Source organism: Ictalurus furcatus, chromosome 17 (assembly GCF_023375685.1).
Source record: "Ictalurus furcatus strain D&B chromosome 17, Billie_1.0, whole genome shotgun sequence".
Taxonomy (NCBI): Eukaryota; Metazoa; Chordata; class Actinopteri; order Siluriformes; family Ictaluridae; genus Ictalurus; species Ictalurus furcatus.
Window position 1 is genome coordinate 8,798,656 of NC_071271.1, and position 15,828 is coordinate 8,814,483.

Here is a 15,828-nt window from a genome sequence, read left to right on the forward strand (position 1 = left end):
TTAAAAAAAAGGAAGTGCGACGGCAATCCACAAATTAACTCCAGTGTACTTCAGTAATAATGTTAGAGGTAGTAAAAGTTCAATATAGTGTACAAAGTTTCTAGTAAAACAGAACACTTCAGTCAAAACTCCTTTGTCAGCTGTGCAAGTAGAGTGCTTCTGAGGCTGTGGTAAAACCAGACTCTGTTTTAAGAGTCTGTATAAAGCCAAATTTACCTGTCTTGTTATTAATTGATTATAAAACATCTAGCACTTTTAAAGCTTTTTTCTAGATATTTAACTAATCTTAAGCTTGAAATTGTCTAATTTGTCACCTTAGTAATATCATTTGACTTAAATCAAGATTTAAAAAAAACCCTCTCTAGGACACCATGAATTGATTAATCTGTTGAATGACTAATCAGCCTATGATTTTTATCCATTCATAGTTCAGACTGAATGCTGCACTAAGCTGTACTGCTGAGTCCTATTAAGCCTGCGAAGCCTGTTTGAGGGAAGGGGGCGCACGTAGGGAGGGACAGAGGCAGAGAGGAGGTGGGACCCAGAGGCTGGAAAGAAGGAAGTCCTATGTGTATAAAAGTGTCTTTTACTTCAGAACATGCTTGCTGAGGCTTGCTTGCCTCCCCTGAAACCCAGCCTCTAAATAGGGAGGTGAAGTTCTCCTGTAGATATTTTTTTTGTGTAGCACTCTTCTGTCTAGCTCGCTCTCACTGTGCGCCTCATCTTTTTTACATCCTGCTGAGTGGGAGGAGGGATGAACAGTGGATTCATCTAAAAAGGGACAAACAAATGAAAAAAGGAAATAGAAAACAAGTGTCTGAAGAGGTTTACCTCCCTTACACTGCCTCTGCCTCTGAGAAGAGAGAGAGAGAAACTTCAAAGCAGAAGGTGTGAAATTTGAGGAAGAAGGCGAGGGACCAAACCCGTAGTCTACAATTTTGGTCAGTATTTTGGGTAGGGGGCTTTAAGGGAAAAGAAAGTCTGCTGGGAACATTTACACTGGAAAAAGATTCTGTGCTTCAGGTGTTTTTAGGACTGTACAATGTGTTCTGGGATGTTTCTGTGTGAATAGCTGTGATCTGTGATGTAACAATAGATATTTGACTTGACTATGGCTGTGTGGGTGTGACACGTGGTAGTGCCATGCTTATTTCACAAGCATGATAATTCTAGATACATTCCTACTTAAAAGTGTCTGAGCCTTCAAATCATATCTTCATCAATTTTATATTTTATGTTGGGCAGTGTTGTAGGGAATGCAGTGTATTAGTTAGATGTAAAATAACTATAGTTATCTGTAGAACTGTTCTGCATAATTAACAGAAAAAAGGATTTTAATTTTTTTATTTTATTTTATTTTTTACCTCCCTGTGAAATGTCACAGCCTCAGTTTTTAGTGTGGGATCCTAAACATTTTTATAGGTCTGGAAGATTTCATTAATATGGGGATTCCATATAACTGTAAGATCTCAAACAATTGCAATACTTTTGCATTCTTAATGCAAACTCTCTGTGAAATAATGTATAATTGTATGATATTCTGTCCAGCTACCTTGACTAATCCAAACAGATTTGTAAACAGTATGTACTGTGCTCTTTACAGCTAGTTTGTAGTTATAACAAATAAACATATAAATCTGTTGGTTATACTCATTGTGATATTAGTACTAGCGTGCATATACAGTACAATATACACCAATCTGCCATAACATTAGAACCACCTGCCTAATACTGGGTAGGTACCCCTTGTGCTGCCCAAACAGCTCTGACCCTTCAAGGCATGAACTCCACAAGACTTTTGAAGGTGTGCTTTGGTATCTGGCACCAAGACATTAGCAGCAGATCCTATAAGTCCTGTAAGTTGCAATGTGTGGTCTCCATGGACCTGACTTGTTTATCCAGTACATCTCACAGATGCGTGATCAGACTGAGATCTGGGGAATTTTTGTCATGTTCCTCAAACCATTCCTGAACAATTTTTGCAGTGTGGCAGGGTGCATTGTCCTGCAGAAAGAGACCATTAGGGAATACTGTTGCAATGAAGGGGTGTACTTGGTCTGCAGCAATGTTTAGGTAGGTAATACATGTCAAAGTAACATCCACATGAATGCCAGGACCCAAGGTTTCCCAGCAGAACATTGCCCAGAGTAGAACTGCCTCCGCTGGCTTGCCTTCTTCTCATAGTGCATCTTGGTGCCATCTGTTCCGCAGGTAAGTGACGCACACACACCCGGCCATCCACAAAAGAAAATGTGATTCATCAGCCTAGGCCAAAGTCTTCCATTGCTCCATGGTCCAGTTCTGATGCTCATGTGCCTATTGTAGGCACTTTCGGTGGTGGACAGGGGTCAGTATGAGCACTCTGACTGGTCTTCACAGCCCCACACACAGCAAGCTGTGATGCACTGTTTGTTCTGACATGTTTTTATAATAGCCAGCATTAACTTTTTTTCAACAGCTTGTGCTACAGTAGCTCTTCTGTGGGTTCGGACCAGATGGGCTAACCGTCGCTCCTCACGCGCATCAAAGAGTCTTGGGTGCCCCTGACCTTATCACCAGTTCACCGGTTGTCCTTCCTTGGACCAATTTTGGTGGGCGCTAACCACTACATACCAGGAACAGCCCACAAGACCTGCTGTTTTGGAGATGTGCTTACCCAGTCCTTTAGCCACAACAATTTGGCCCTTGTCAAAGTTACTCAGCTCCTTACGCTTGCCCATTTTTCCTGCTTCCAACACATTAATTTCGAGAACTGATTGTTCACGTACTGCATAATATATCCCACACTTTGAAAGGTGTCATTAAGGTGCCACTTTTTAGCTAAATGTCTTCAAAATGTTTCATGCTTAGATTATGTTATATATATTTTTTCAGATAGCCTTTAAGAATGCCTTTGACACCGAGGAAGTATTGAAATCATACTCATGGATCAGGAAGCTGTCACAATGTTGCAATGGACTTTAAAAGGAAACATTGCAAGCACATCACACACGACACAGTTGCCAAATGTATTAACAAATTCAAAAAGACTGGCAGCATTGCGGACCAACCAACCTGTGTATGGAGACTTTTGTGACATTCTGTAGTGAAAATACTCTCCTTGAAAATACCAGATTAATAGAAGCATCAAAAGAAATTGGAGAATCCTAAAAACCTCTGGAGGTCCTTAAAGTTTTGCGATGTCTGCCATTGTGTAACTGCACCAAATTTTGTGTCATCCATGATAACCCCCTCTTTACTAATAGTTAGTTTAAATTCACTGATATGGTGGCAGACCAAAAAGATTTATTAAAAGCATGAACATGTGAATAATTATTAGTGACATTAGGCCACATTTTCGCTGACAGAACACGGGCTGAATGGCGATGCATGGTGGCCCATTAGGAGGTAGTTTATAACACTGCAATGCATTAGCATCGTTAACAAATAGCTGGCTATCGCAAACATTATGGAGCATAACGTCAGCTGGTTTCACGGCCACAATGCCAGCTGCCTCAAACAAACACAATATAGGACCGACTTTCAGGTGCTTCGCCAAATTCCAGGTGTTTCGTCACTTTGTTTGAAATGAACGATAGCATCGGTTGCACACCGAAAACCGATACTAGCTTTCCTCTCTTTTCCTCTCAACAAGTCGGGGCGGAGCTAAACTTGTTAAGCTAAGCTAATCTTTTGTAGTTTTTCCCATGTGCTTGTAGGCGTTCCTCTTCTTCTTCACTTGTGGACCGACTAAAACACTTGCGCGTATTTTCTGCCCCCATCAGGTCCGGAAGAATCTCAACCCTGGTACTTTCGTTACAATTGGTACCAATGGAAATGTCGAAAAACAAGTACCGTCACGTTTTAAGAATGTTGGTACCGACCGAAATATCGGTTCTCGTGACATCCCTAGTTTATTGCCCATATTATATTACCAGACCTACCAACTGCTATGCATTTTGCATAGGGACTTCGCAAAAATATTGGAGTATGCTTTTACAAATTATGACTTAAAAAACAACAAAAGAGGAGTATTTTTCTTCACAAAAGTATCAGAGATGAGCAGATCAACATCTGAATCTGGAATGATCTGCATAGGTATTTTGGACTTTCCAATATAAACAGACACAAGCCCCACACTATTTCCTCAACTAATGCGCTCTTGCTTACTGTCGAGGTAAATGGTTAATGTTTTGTGTTTATTAATGTAAAATTAGATCGTTTATGTTTGACTTAGCTAACATACATTACACACACACTGCTGATGAGTGGTTTGCATCTTGTGGTATGGCCTCTATATTTCTGAACTCTTCTTCGGATGGTGGATTGTGAAACCTTCACCCCTGCCCTGTGAAGGATGTTGGTGAGGTCACTATCTGTTGTTTTTGGTAAATGGTCTGCACTTATATAGCGCTTATATAGCGGTTTCTCTCATCGACTTTTATTGTTTTTCTTGGCCGACCTTTTACATGTCTGGTTGTTAGTAAACCAGTTGTTTCTTTCTTTTTCAGGACATTCCAAATTGTTGTATTTGCTATGCTCAATGCTCGTGCAATGGCTCTGATCAATTTTCCGTCTTTTCTCAGCTTCAAAATGGCTTGCTTTTCTCCCATAGGTAATTCTCTGGTCTTCATGTTGGTTGATCCTTTTTAACAACATAGACATTCAGAGCTGTTAATTCTTTAAACAATCATTTTAACAGGGCACATCTGGGCAGCAAGAAACACTTAGGTCACATGTTCCAATATTTTTGATTACTTGAAAAAAAATTGGTGGGTTCAAAGAAAAGGTGCAATTTAAGTTGTAGAAAACATCTAGACGTAATTATGAGGAAATGAATGCTGAATTTCTGATTTGTCATCTCATATTCATCTTTTGATCTCAAACTCAAATGTCTTCAGTGTGTAGTGAAGACAATTTTGTTGTATGAAATGACCTTGCAATTCCAATACTTTTAGAGGGGACTGTCTAAGATAATGGACCATTTTAACATATTTATATTAGTACCTGCTTTAAGGCTAGTAAAATTGCTGCCCTGGTGTTGTGTCCTATATGGCTTGATGGATGGAGTCTGGTAGGTGAACACTATAGAAATGAGTCTGTCTACTGAGATGTCAGAAAGTGTCACTAAGCAGCTGCATAGGTTATTTTGAAATTACAATAATTTATAGAAGCTCTGTGCATACACTCTAGCAAACCTTGAATAGATAATTGACACTGTGGATTTGGGGAGGTCAGTTTCTTTTAGTTCTATACCACAGTCCCTACCCCCTGTTGATCACACTGTATGCGTCCTTGTTTTCTAAATGCCAGAAAATTATCAGCTGTCTCATGCACCCCTTTCAGGGTGCCAAAGACAAGCACAATTTTGCATTTTATCCTGGGGCAAAGAGCATTCAACTGCCCAAAAATTGCTACTGGCATCTGCAGAATGAGGCAGCCATCTTCAAAATGGTTGGAATGGAGGTATTAATCTCATAGTTTGTTTTCTCCTGCAGCCCTAAGGCAAACAGGATCAGTGAGTAGATCTGTGATCAGGGCCCATTTTGGTCATTATATATGTAGGACAATATAACACAGTCTATTCAACTGCATATATTTTGAAGTGTTATTTCAGACTAACACCAGTATACAGTACATGGTGTTGACTTCATACTTTTATTACCATAAGTTAGAAAAACAACATAAAATCAGCATTTTCCCCAGTAGACAGTGTGCTGGGATGACAGAGTTATGATGTCAGTTTATCAAGCTTTAGTCCAAACTATGTCAGGTAGATCAGATCTCGTAGTTGGTCTAGCACACCAGTATCAGGCTTTACATGATTATCTAACTGATGTCAGCCTTGTGTTTTGAATATGGGGTGATGCAGTTCAGTTGTTACGCTAAAAGCATACAATGTGAGGGCACAGAGCCCTGTAGGAAGGTAGGCCTTTCCTATGTGACTGGTATTAGGCCCGGTAAGGAGCTTCCTTTCTCACACTAGTAAAATGATGTAATCTCACTGAAAAGAAAAATTAGTTTTAACCTCTTTGTTCCTTCACAGCTTCCGTCTGTCTCAATGATGGATTTAAAAGCTAAATGGTAAAACGGTTAATAAAAATTAACATAAGCGGAAACACTGTTATTGTTCTGTGTACATGGTAGTGCAGGGTCCATATGAAGTTGATAAGCAACTCACAGATGTTATTTGGTTTTAATAGATTTGGCAACTTATTACATAGATTCTCACCATTTATTGTAGCTTGTTAGAATAATATAAAGTTGTTTTTTTTTATCCCTAGAATTAATTATCACACTTGTAAGTTATTAATTAAATTCTGGTTTATAATTTATTTTTATAATCTATGCAAAGGGAAGAGAAATTGGAGTAAAAAGTAAAACACTTATCATCCATTATCTCAATTAAACTTTTGCATGTCTCATGTTTAAAATAGCATCTTTGAAAACATCTAATTAAATGTCACCTTACTGGCCTGTTAAATACTCTGTGCTCAGTGGGCATTGAGTTGCTTTTCAATTATATCTTGATGAATAGTTAAATTTGATGGGAGCTGCAGTAATCATTCCCACCAGGTTTCAGTTGAGACAAATGGTTGACATTGCTATTAGTCTGTATAAGAGTGCCTTTAACTACCAATGCTGTCTCTCTGTTGGGTAAAGTGAACAGCTGATATTCACTGGTTGCCTCTTTATGGGATAGCACTGCTGGAATAGATTTATTGGGATGATAAAAGCTGTGCAGGGCAATAATGACAGAGGAGAATGCTCCGGGTCATAATAATCTACTGCAAAGAAGAGAGAGATACAGGAACAGAGACAGAAAGGAGGATCCTTAAATCCGTTTAATGATGCTCTATATATAGCTTTTCTGGGACAAGTAGTTCATCACTATGCTACTGTTACAGATTTAATTTTCAGAGTGCTTACTACAGGCATGTACAATCACATAGGCTTGCTTTGCACCTTCACAATGATGCTCCCTGCCTATAAGAGCCATTACCTTTTATTAGTCTCAGTTAACATCAGCCATTCATGACTGTAGTATAAGGGAGTGAAACCTACTGTAATTCTGGCCTGACAGGCTAGAGGAAAAACAGGAGAGGGTAAAAGCAGGAGAGGACAATAATGGCCTGTCAGGCTACAGATTGATGCTGCTTTTTGTGCTAGATATTAAAAGGCTAACAATGATAAAATATCACACCCTGTATCCCCAGTTACTAGTCTTGGTTCACTTGTTACCTGAATACACACACACATACAAACTTTAGTTGTTTATGAGATTCTACAACCTTGCTTGTTTTCAAAAATAACCCATTCTTGAATATTACCTAGAGTATATTTGTAAGAAAAATGTTCAGGGTGCCAGGACATAGATGGTTATGGAAGGAATAAAAACACAACACCGTGTGGAGGTAAAAGAAATTCAGTGGCAGGATGCTGTGATACAGCATGCATAAAGCGAATTCATGTTGCCACCCCCAGTATTGATTATTCTCCTATAAAAGCACATCCCAAAGTGTTTTATTCCTCTTATCTGCATACTATGCACTGCTGCGTTGTACAGGCATTCCTATTAAAGTGGCCAGTGAACAACCCGGTAAACATAAAATTAACATGATGATATTTTTTCAATGTCCTGTACACATTTTATAGCATCTTTGTCCTTTGGGGTCAATTTGACCCCAGGCTCTTTCAGCTGTATAACACATAAAAAATAAATAAATAAAAAATTACATATTTGTTTTGATTGTTTTATTGAGGTCACTATAACATGTTATAAATTTATAATGTTCACTATAATTTTATATATTCAATATACAGTTACAATCAAAATTATTCAACCCCCATTGCAAATCAGGTTTACTGTCAACATTTACAGACTTTCAGCTGTTTGCAATGAACAAATTTTTAAAAAAACAATTGAAATAGTTCAACACAACAAATGCTTCAAGTGGGTCCCTAAATTCAACTGAAAAGGCAACTTATAATGACTTCTCCAGTCTCAAAATTATTCAACCCCCTGAATAGAATCCCTCACAACAGCACAAATGTGCAAAACAGGTGTTGTCTCAAGCACACCTGATGCAATTAATGAAGCCACTAGATGTTCTTCAGCTGGACCACATGAAATATCTGAACTGGCTAGGGGTAGAAAGTGTATGAAATACATGAACTGGCTAGGGGTAGAAAATGTATGAAATACCTTGAACAGGCAGAAAAAGAAAGCTATCAACGGCTGCAACCAGATTTCTGAGAAGGCAGGTTGTGAAAAACCCTCTAGGGACTGCAAAAGACCTGCAGCAAGACTTTGTGGCAAAAAGCACTGAGGTTTCAGTGAGGACGGTAAGGTGCGTACTATGCCAGAACTCCAAGACATACACCACTACTGACCCAAAAGCACAAGAAAAATCGCTTCAAAATCATATAAATAAGCCACAGAAGTTTTGAGATTCTGTTCTGTGGAGCAATGAAACAAAACTAGAACTTTTTGGCACGATCAGCAGTATGTCTGGAGGAAGAAGAATGAAGAAAGAACAATCTATCTACAGTCAAGCATGGTGGTGGATTGGTGATGCTCTGGGTCTGCTTTGCATCCTCTGGCACTGGAAACCTGCAGCATGTGGAAGGCAAGATGGATTCATTGAAGTATCAGGTAATCCTAGGAGAAAACATCAAGCTGTCTGTGAGGAAGCTGAAGCTTAGGCATCATTGGATCTTACAACAGGACAATAATCCCAAGCACACCTCAAATTCCACCAAGGCTTGGTGGAGAAGTCGTGGAAGATTCTACAGGGCCATCATAGTCACCTGACTTGAACCCTATAGAAAATCTCTGGTGGGATTTTAAGAACGTGATTGCAGCACGCAAACCTAATAATATTACTGAACTGGAGGCTGTTGCTCATGAGGAATGGGCTAAGATTCCTCAGGAACGTTGCCAGAAGCTATGCATCTCATTTGTAGCAGGTCATAACAGCAAAAGGGTGCTCTACTAAGTGCTACAGATGTTTGCCATGAAGGGGTTGAATAATTTTGAAACTGCAGAAATCATTAAAAGTTGCATTTTCAGTTGAATTTGGGGAAACCACTTGAAGCATTCATTGTATTTAACTATTTTTAAAAATTATTATTATTTGTTCACTGCAAACAGCTGAAAGTCTGTAAATTTTGACAATAAACCTGATTTGCAATGGGGGTTGAATAATTTTGATTGCAACTGTAATATTCAAAAAACTTCCCTCTGTTTTAGGGCTCTATACTATTTGTAACATAATTCGTGTTACTATCCTTGATAAAATAAATTGTTATTCTTTCCAAATGTTATAAATTACAAAAGTCTATTCTTAGAAATATTTTAAAGCAATTAAAACACCAAATATATATATACTTTTCCAATTTTAGGTCAATCAGTGAGATTTAATGGTTATTTGAAAATTTGTCCATAGTCGTGCAATAGGTATTCTGGATGTATAAGGGGCGGGGGTTGGAGGGAGTGGTTTATATAAAGGGCTATTTAAATAATCAACAAAGATGCATACATTACCCGAGACATAAACCTTTGTGGGAAGAAAAAAAAATCATATTCTGAGGTTTAAATTGCTGCTGTCAATGGGGAAAAAATATTATCAGATTTGAGGGTAACAGGAGGGTTAATCAAGAATTGTGTCCATGAAATGTGTTAGAATGAGTGCATTCATATTCACCTATGATTTGCCTTGAAGCTGACGCTATTGTCAGAGCTGCTGTTATAGAAAAATTATTGCCATCTTCTGACCAATCAGATTCTACAGCACTGTGGTATAAAAACAAATATTATATTGCCAAAATACCACATATTCATTATTTTTGTATATTCATGGCATCATCCCAGTATTATGTGACTGCCAGGTTAATTTGTTACATGCTCTGTTGTTTTTGTTCTGCATTAATGGCAAGCACTGTCTCTCTGTGCACAGCTGGAGCCAAGTGACACGTTCAGGGGGCTCATTTGTAACTGCAAAGAGAGAGAGACAAGTCAGGTCAGTACAAGTGTTTTCATTACTTTTCCTCTCTGTCTCAGACCCCGGCAACAGGCCAGAAGCCCTGCACATGGACCCCTGATGAATAGGGTCAATCTGAGGGCTGCCTACAGATTAGCTGCTAAGGCAATAAATTATCAAATTTAAGGCAAGCTTTAGGCCAACGAACAGGCCGAATCTTGTTTGGAGAACAGTGTCCTTCAGGATGGGCGGTAGCTAATATCCAAATGACTGTTTTGTCCTCAAAAATGATTTGTAGCTCATCCAGTGCAACGGAGCAAAAAGTTCAAGTATCTTGTAATTTATTCTTGAAGTTTTGTTTTTGAAACAAGCTTTTTTTTTTTTAAAATTGTTTAAAAGATCTTTATTTTTTTTCCGGTACTTATGTATAAGACTATAATACCATCTGTTGCTTGGTCAGTGGCAAATGATTTAAAGTTGTAAGCTTTGTTCAATTAAAATGCATCAAAATCTTGAATGCAACTAAACTTAAAACACAGCAGTGTTGTTTTTCTATGAATAATTCCAAATGCTCATTTCTTCTTTAGAAAGGCTGAACAAATTTCAATCAGAAGTGGGAAATCTTGTGTGTGATTAGAAGATGGCAGGCACGCTTTGCTCTGTGTTCTATCATTCTCTCATTTGCACTCACCCCTCTTTCAGTTCCATCATTTCTTTATGGTTATTCATATGTAGATGGGGGTCAGGAGATGAGGTGGTTCTCACGTTCAACTTGAAACCCTGGCCTTTGTGTGGCTGGAGCCCAGGCTGTAGCACCAAAGCCAGAAGTGAAATTAAGATCTTCTGAATGCCCCAGCAGGGAGGGGAGGAGAAGGGAGGGGAGCAGTGCAGGGAGGACACACAGCTGCTGATGCTGGATAAAAGTGAGATGCCCACTGTGGCATTCCATGCCCTACTGAGGGATCAGCCAAATGAGGCATTGCTTAGTCCGCCTTTCATCTTACTACAGGCCCATTCCTCCCTCAGCAGTCAATGTTCACGGCATCTTCTGAACGCCCTTATTTACCAAATAGTCTCACCCCATTTTTAATGCTTTAATTGCTTTACCTAGGAACTTATTTCTTGCACTCCTCATAGGGGGACCTGCAACTCATTGGGGACAGAAATTAATTGACAGTCTTTGTGTCAGTGTACCTCACTGCCTTTAGTTGTGAATATGTGGCATATGTGAATATTTTTCAATATTACATTATTATATTCATTATCTAGTACACCAGGTAAGTAATAGCTCCAATGTGTAGCTCAGTCCCAAGTTTTTGTTGCCTGGAAAATTAACTGACTAGTCTAAAAAGTGGTAGTTAAAATAATACAATAACATAAGGTGAGATTACGTTACATGCATTAACATCTACACACATGCATGTGTGAATTCTCTGTGTAAGCCATAGTCATTATTCTCTTCTCACAAAGTTTCTACTTTGCATCTTTAACAAAATCTCAGCACGTTGTTTGGCCTACCTTTTGGTTATGAGCTGTGGTGTTCTCTCATCGCATGTAAAAGATATGATTTGAGTCTGGATAGAGTTTTATTTTCTCTCCATTTTATCTCTGAGCATTGCACTACTGGGAGAGTTATATGACAGCTTTGTACTGAACTTTATTTTGCTGGGTTTAGTCAGTGGTTCCACATACTGTGCATGCCTGTTAATGCTTCTGAAAAGGTTATCTGTTGTGCAGACTAATTACAAAAAACAATCAATAACTAATCAAGGTGTTCTTTAAGTTTAAAAGGTTTATGAGTATGTTCTTTCTTTCTCTGGTTGTTTAACCGCCAGCTGCGCATCCCAGGTACCTGGGCTAGTGATTTGTCCACTCTCATATGGATTTCTTTATTAAGGCCAAGAAAATATAAATGACTCAGTGGATAAGTTATATATACAGTTAAAACATATGGTTTTTCAGGGGTTATCACAGTACTGCTCAATTGACATCTGTACATTCAAGGTCATCGTGTGCAGGTGGAACATATGTCAATAATTTCAGCTGTCCTCCACCGCCTCAACTGTTAATGCAGAAGTGTGCTTAGATCTCTACTAATACTGGCTGACAATTATGGATAATTTAGAGGAAATGGATCATAATTGCACAGTACGTGCACATGTTTATTATTCCCTTCTCCTGTGATTGCAGTATATAAATTAAAGGTAAAGGTTAGCAATGGAGTTTAGCTTTCGGTCACTTGAGCTTCAAGATGAAAGAGGGAGATTTATACTCCTGGAAGCTGGTACCTAATGCATTTTCTCTCTGCCTTAAACCAGCACAGATTTCCCTGTAATGTAGTGTGTATCAGGCTTATTTTTCTTATTCCCTTTTGGTTGTTACCTCAAAAAATCTATTTAATCTATGACATGGGCAGTTGGTATTTGTCTAAAGGTTATAAAAAATTAAGTCATTTAAGAAATACTTTCCAAACCCAGACTGCACTGTTGGCCTATGGAACGGAAGAGAGAACACTGTTTATGTCTTCTTAATCATCACCTCCAGGACCCTGGAATGCTGTGGGAAGTCCCTCCTCAGATATCAGCTTCCAGTCTTAAGACCTGGCATTAAGCCTTGAATGTAAAGTGTTAGCCATGTTAAGCATAACACAAATAAATTGCCTGGAAGCCTAAAAGCACAGGTCTATGTTCATTCCCATGTTTTCTTATTTGGAGTGGACTGGATTTAGGAAGGACAGCTAAAGTACACAAATGTGTTTGAAATGTTGTTTCTTAGAAAGTCCAGTAATTCAAACTTATATAAACTTATATATATATATATATATATATATATATATATATATATATATGTGTGTGTGTGTGTGTGTGTGTGTGTGTGTGTGTGTGTGTGTGTATATATAATGTAATGTACATATATACCGTAACGAGCAGTAGTAAATGAAACAATGTCAATATTTGCTGTGACAAAGAAATGTAAATTAAAATACTTTGGTCTTTGGTACAATTTGTGCAGTTTTATAAGGAAACGTTTTACTGAGCATCTTGCAGAACCAGCCACAGTTCTTGTGGAGACTTTGATTGTTGCACTTCTTATTTTTATTTTATTTTTATATTTTATTCGCTTCTTATTTTTGCAGCACAATCCATCAGTCTTCATTGTGTTTTTTGACTGAAAAATGACTCTTACGCAATATGCTGCTTTCTTTAATGACAAACAAACATTTTCTGTAACATTTAATTTTGTGCTAGAAAACTAATGCTTGGGAATCTAAAATGTTTTTTGTACTGACTTGATAATGTAGAAGTCATAAAATGCTAAATCTAGTGCCTAAAACTTTTGCACAGTACTCAACTCGAGAGAGAGCGAGAGAGATGGATAGATTCTCTATTTCATAGGGATACGAGGTAAAGATGTAAATATCCTAAAAATATTATCCTAAAATTTTCACTCCTTAAATTCCTAGGACTTATTACTTTCATTCCTCACTCTGTAGTCTTCATTTAATCAGCTTTCTTGAGTATCTACTGAATAGTTTATATAATATGACTATAATAATTTATAGTCGGACTTGAAGTGGTTGAGTTTCCACTGTATTGAAGCCAAAACAATGACAATTATACTGTACTGTGTGACAACAGCATTAAATCATATTTAATCAAATGTGGCAGACTAAAAAAAATTCTTCACATGGTGAAATTTCGACATTTTCTACTATATACTATATATGGCCAAATGTTTGTAGACACCTGGCCATCACACCCATATGTGGGTCTTCTCCAAGCTGTTGCCACAAGTTGGAAGCACACAATTGTATCCTGTAGCATTACAATTTTCCTTCACTGGAACTAAGGGGCCCAAACATGTTCCAGCATGACTATGCCCCTATGCACAAAGTGAGTTCCATGAAGACATTTGGAGAAAACAAATGGTTTGGTTGGAGAAAAACTTGTGTGGCTTGCACAGATCCCTGTCCTGAACACCCATGAACTGAAAAGCTGACTCTGCGCCAGGCCTCCATGTCCAACATCAGTGCCTGACCTCACTAATGGACAAATCTCCACAGCCATGTTCCAAAATCCAGTGGAAAGCCTTCCTAAAAATGGACTAACAACAAAGGTGGACTAAGTCTGTAATGGGATGTTCAACAAGCACATATGGATGTGACAGTCAAGTGTCCACAAAGTTTTGACCATGTAGTGTAAGTTAACCTGAAGTAAAGTTAGCATTTTAAAGTCTGATTATGCCTAAAAGTGAAAAGGGAGAAAATTACATTTAAAGATTCCAATATTATAATATTATATATCTGATAGCAAACTGAACTGATTAAGTATGGCCATTTTGCTACAGCAGGTAGCTATCCACCAACTTCATCAGTGCATGACATACACTGTGGGAGTATAGTGCATTTAGCTAGCAAGGTTTTAGATATCTTTAGCCAGACTGACTGCTTTTACAACCATGTTTGTGAAACTGATTCCTTCCGGATCATGATCATTGCAGGAAGATAGCCTAGGCAAGATTAAAAAGCAAATAAAAACATTTTTGTAATATTTTGCTAAAGTATGTTAATTTTAAAAAAATGAGGTGTAAAAGTATGTTATAGACAGAAAAAACTTTTTTTTGCTCTATTTTGGCTAAATTCAGTCACAGTGACATCTGATGGGTTTTCCCAGACTACCACACAAACCTCTGACATAAAATGTTTAGCTTTATTGTGAACTTGTGTACAAACTCAGAGTGTAGAGATGCATTTGTCAATATTGCAATAACAAAACTGCAATAACCACAATTTATAGCCAGTTGTCTTACAAAGCACAGAAAGAAGAATATTAGTTGCTTAGCCTTTGTCAATGGCTCTATTTATAGCCTTTCAGCAATTCTGCTGCAAATTGTAAACTTCTGCAGCTGTAAAGCCATCATTTGCAAGTATGACTAAGATCATTACCTACAGAATTACCACCCACTTACACTCTATAGATTCTCTGCCTGGCCCGAGTTTGGATGGCAGACTGTAGTGACTGGCTGACACCCATGGGATAAATATGAAAGCCATTATATAGGAGCACATACTGTGTCTTTGGTCAGAGAACAAATATACCATGCAATATATCTGCATCAGCAGAACCCCCTTTCTCTTCATATAGTGTGATTGGTCAAAGGACCACCATTTCTGCATTTGAGACAGTAATTTAATTTGCTTGCATACTGTATTGAGCAAACAGGGGTTGGGGTGATGGGGGTAGGGGTACATGGCTCTCAGAACACTAATAGCTTCTGGGGAGGATGCTTGCCTCTGATGGAGGACCATTTATTTATTCTTTTTCTCCCTCTAGCCTCAGAAAGTTGGCCATGCTCCAGTCATCACAGATCTTGTTTGTTTTGTCATGGGGTGTGATGGCTGAATGTGTCTCGGAGGGAGCTGAGGAATGACTGCAGCTCTCCCCAAGGCTGGGCCCCTCCACAGCTGCTCTCAACACTATTCCATACCACAACTCAGCTGCGCGTGGATACATTCCTCACACAGGCCTACCACAGTGTTACCCCATAAAAAAAAAAAAAGATGTACGTTTTCATTATTTTCAAAAGAGCATTTCTAGCATATAAGAAAGTACGTTTATATTAATGTGTGTCTAAGCAAATAGTATATTTGTGTGTGTGTGTGTGTGTGTGTGTGTGTGTGATGCCCTGCGTTGGACTAGTGTCCCATCCAGGGTGTATTCCTGCCTCATGCTACATGTTTCCAGGATCCGGGCTCTAGATCCACTGCAACCCTGACCAGGATAAATTGATTACTGAAGATAAATGTATAATTCAGCGAATAAATGATATGTTGTAGGGTAGTTGTCAGTCTTGTCGGTTTGGTGTT

General features: G+C 38.4%; 1 long non-coding RNA gene across 1 annotated transcript in view; it reads left to right on the forward strand.

Moving 5' to 3' along the window:
- Positions 1–235: 235 nt before the first annotated feature.
- The window catches only part of LOC128621036 (uncharacterized), a 56,255-nt gene continuing 40,662 nt past the window's right edge, over positions 236–15,828 (forward strand). Inside the window, exons 1-2 of the long non-coding RNA XR_008388224.1 lie at positions 236–941; positions 9,939–10,001. This is a non-coding gene — a long non-coding RNA (uncharacterized LOC128621036). The remainder of the gene's footprint in view (positions 942–9,938; positions 10,002–15,828) is intronic.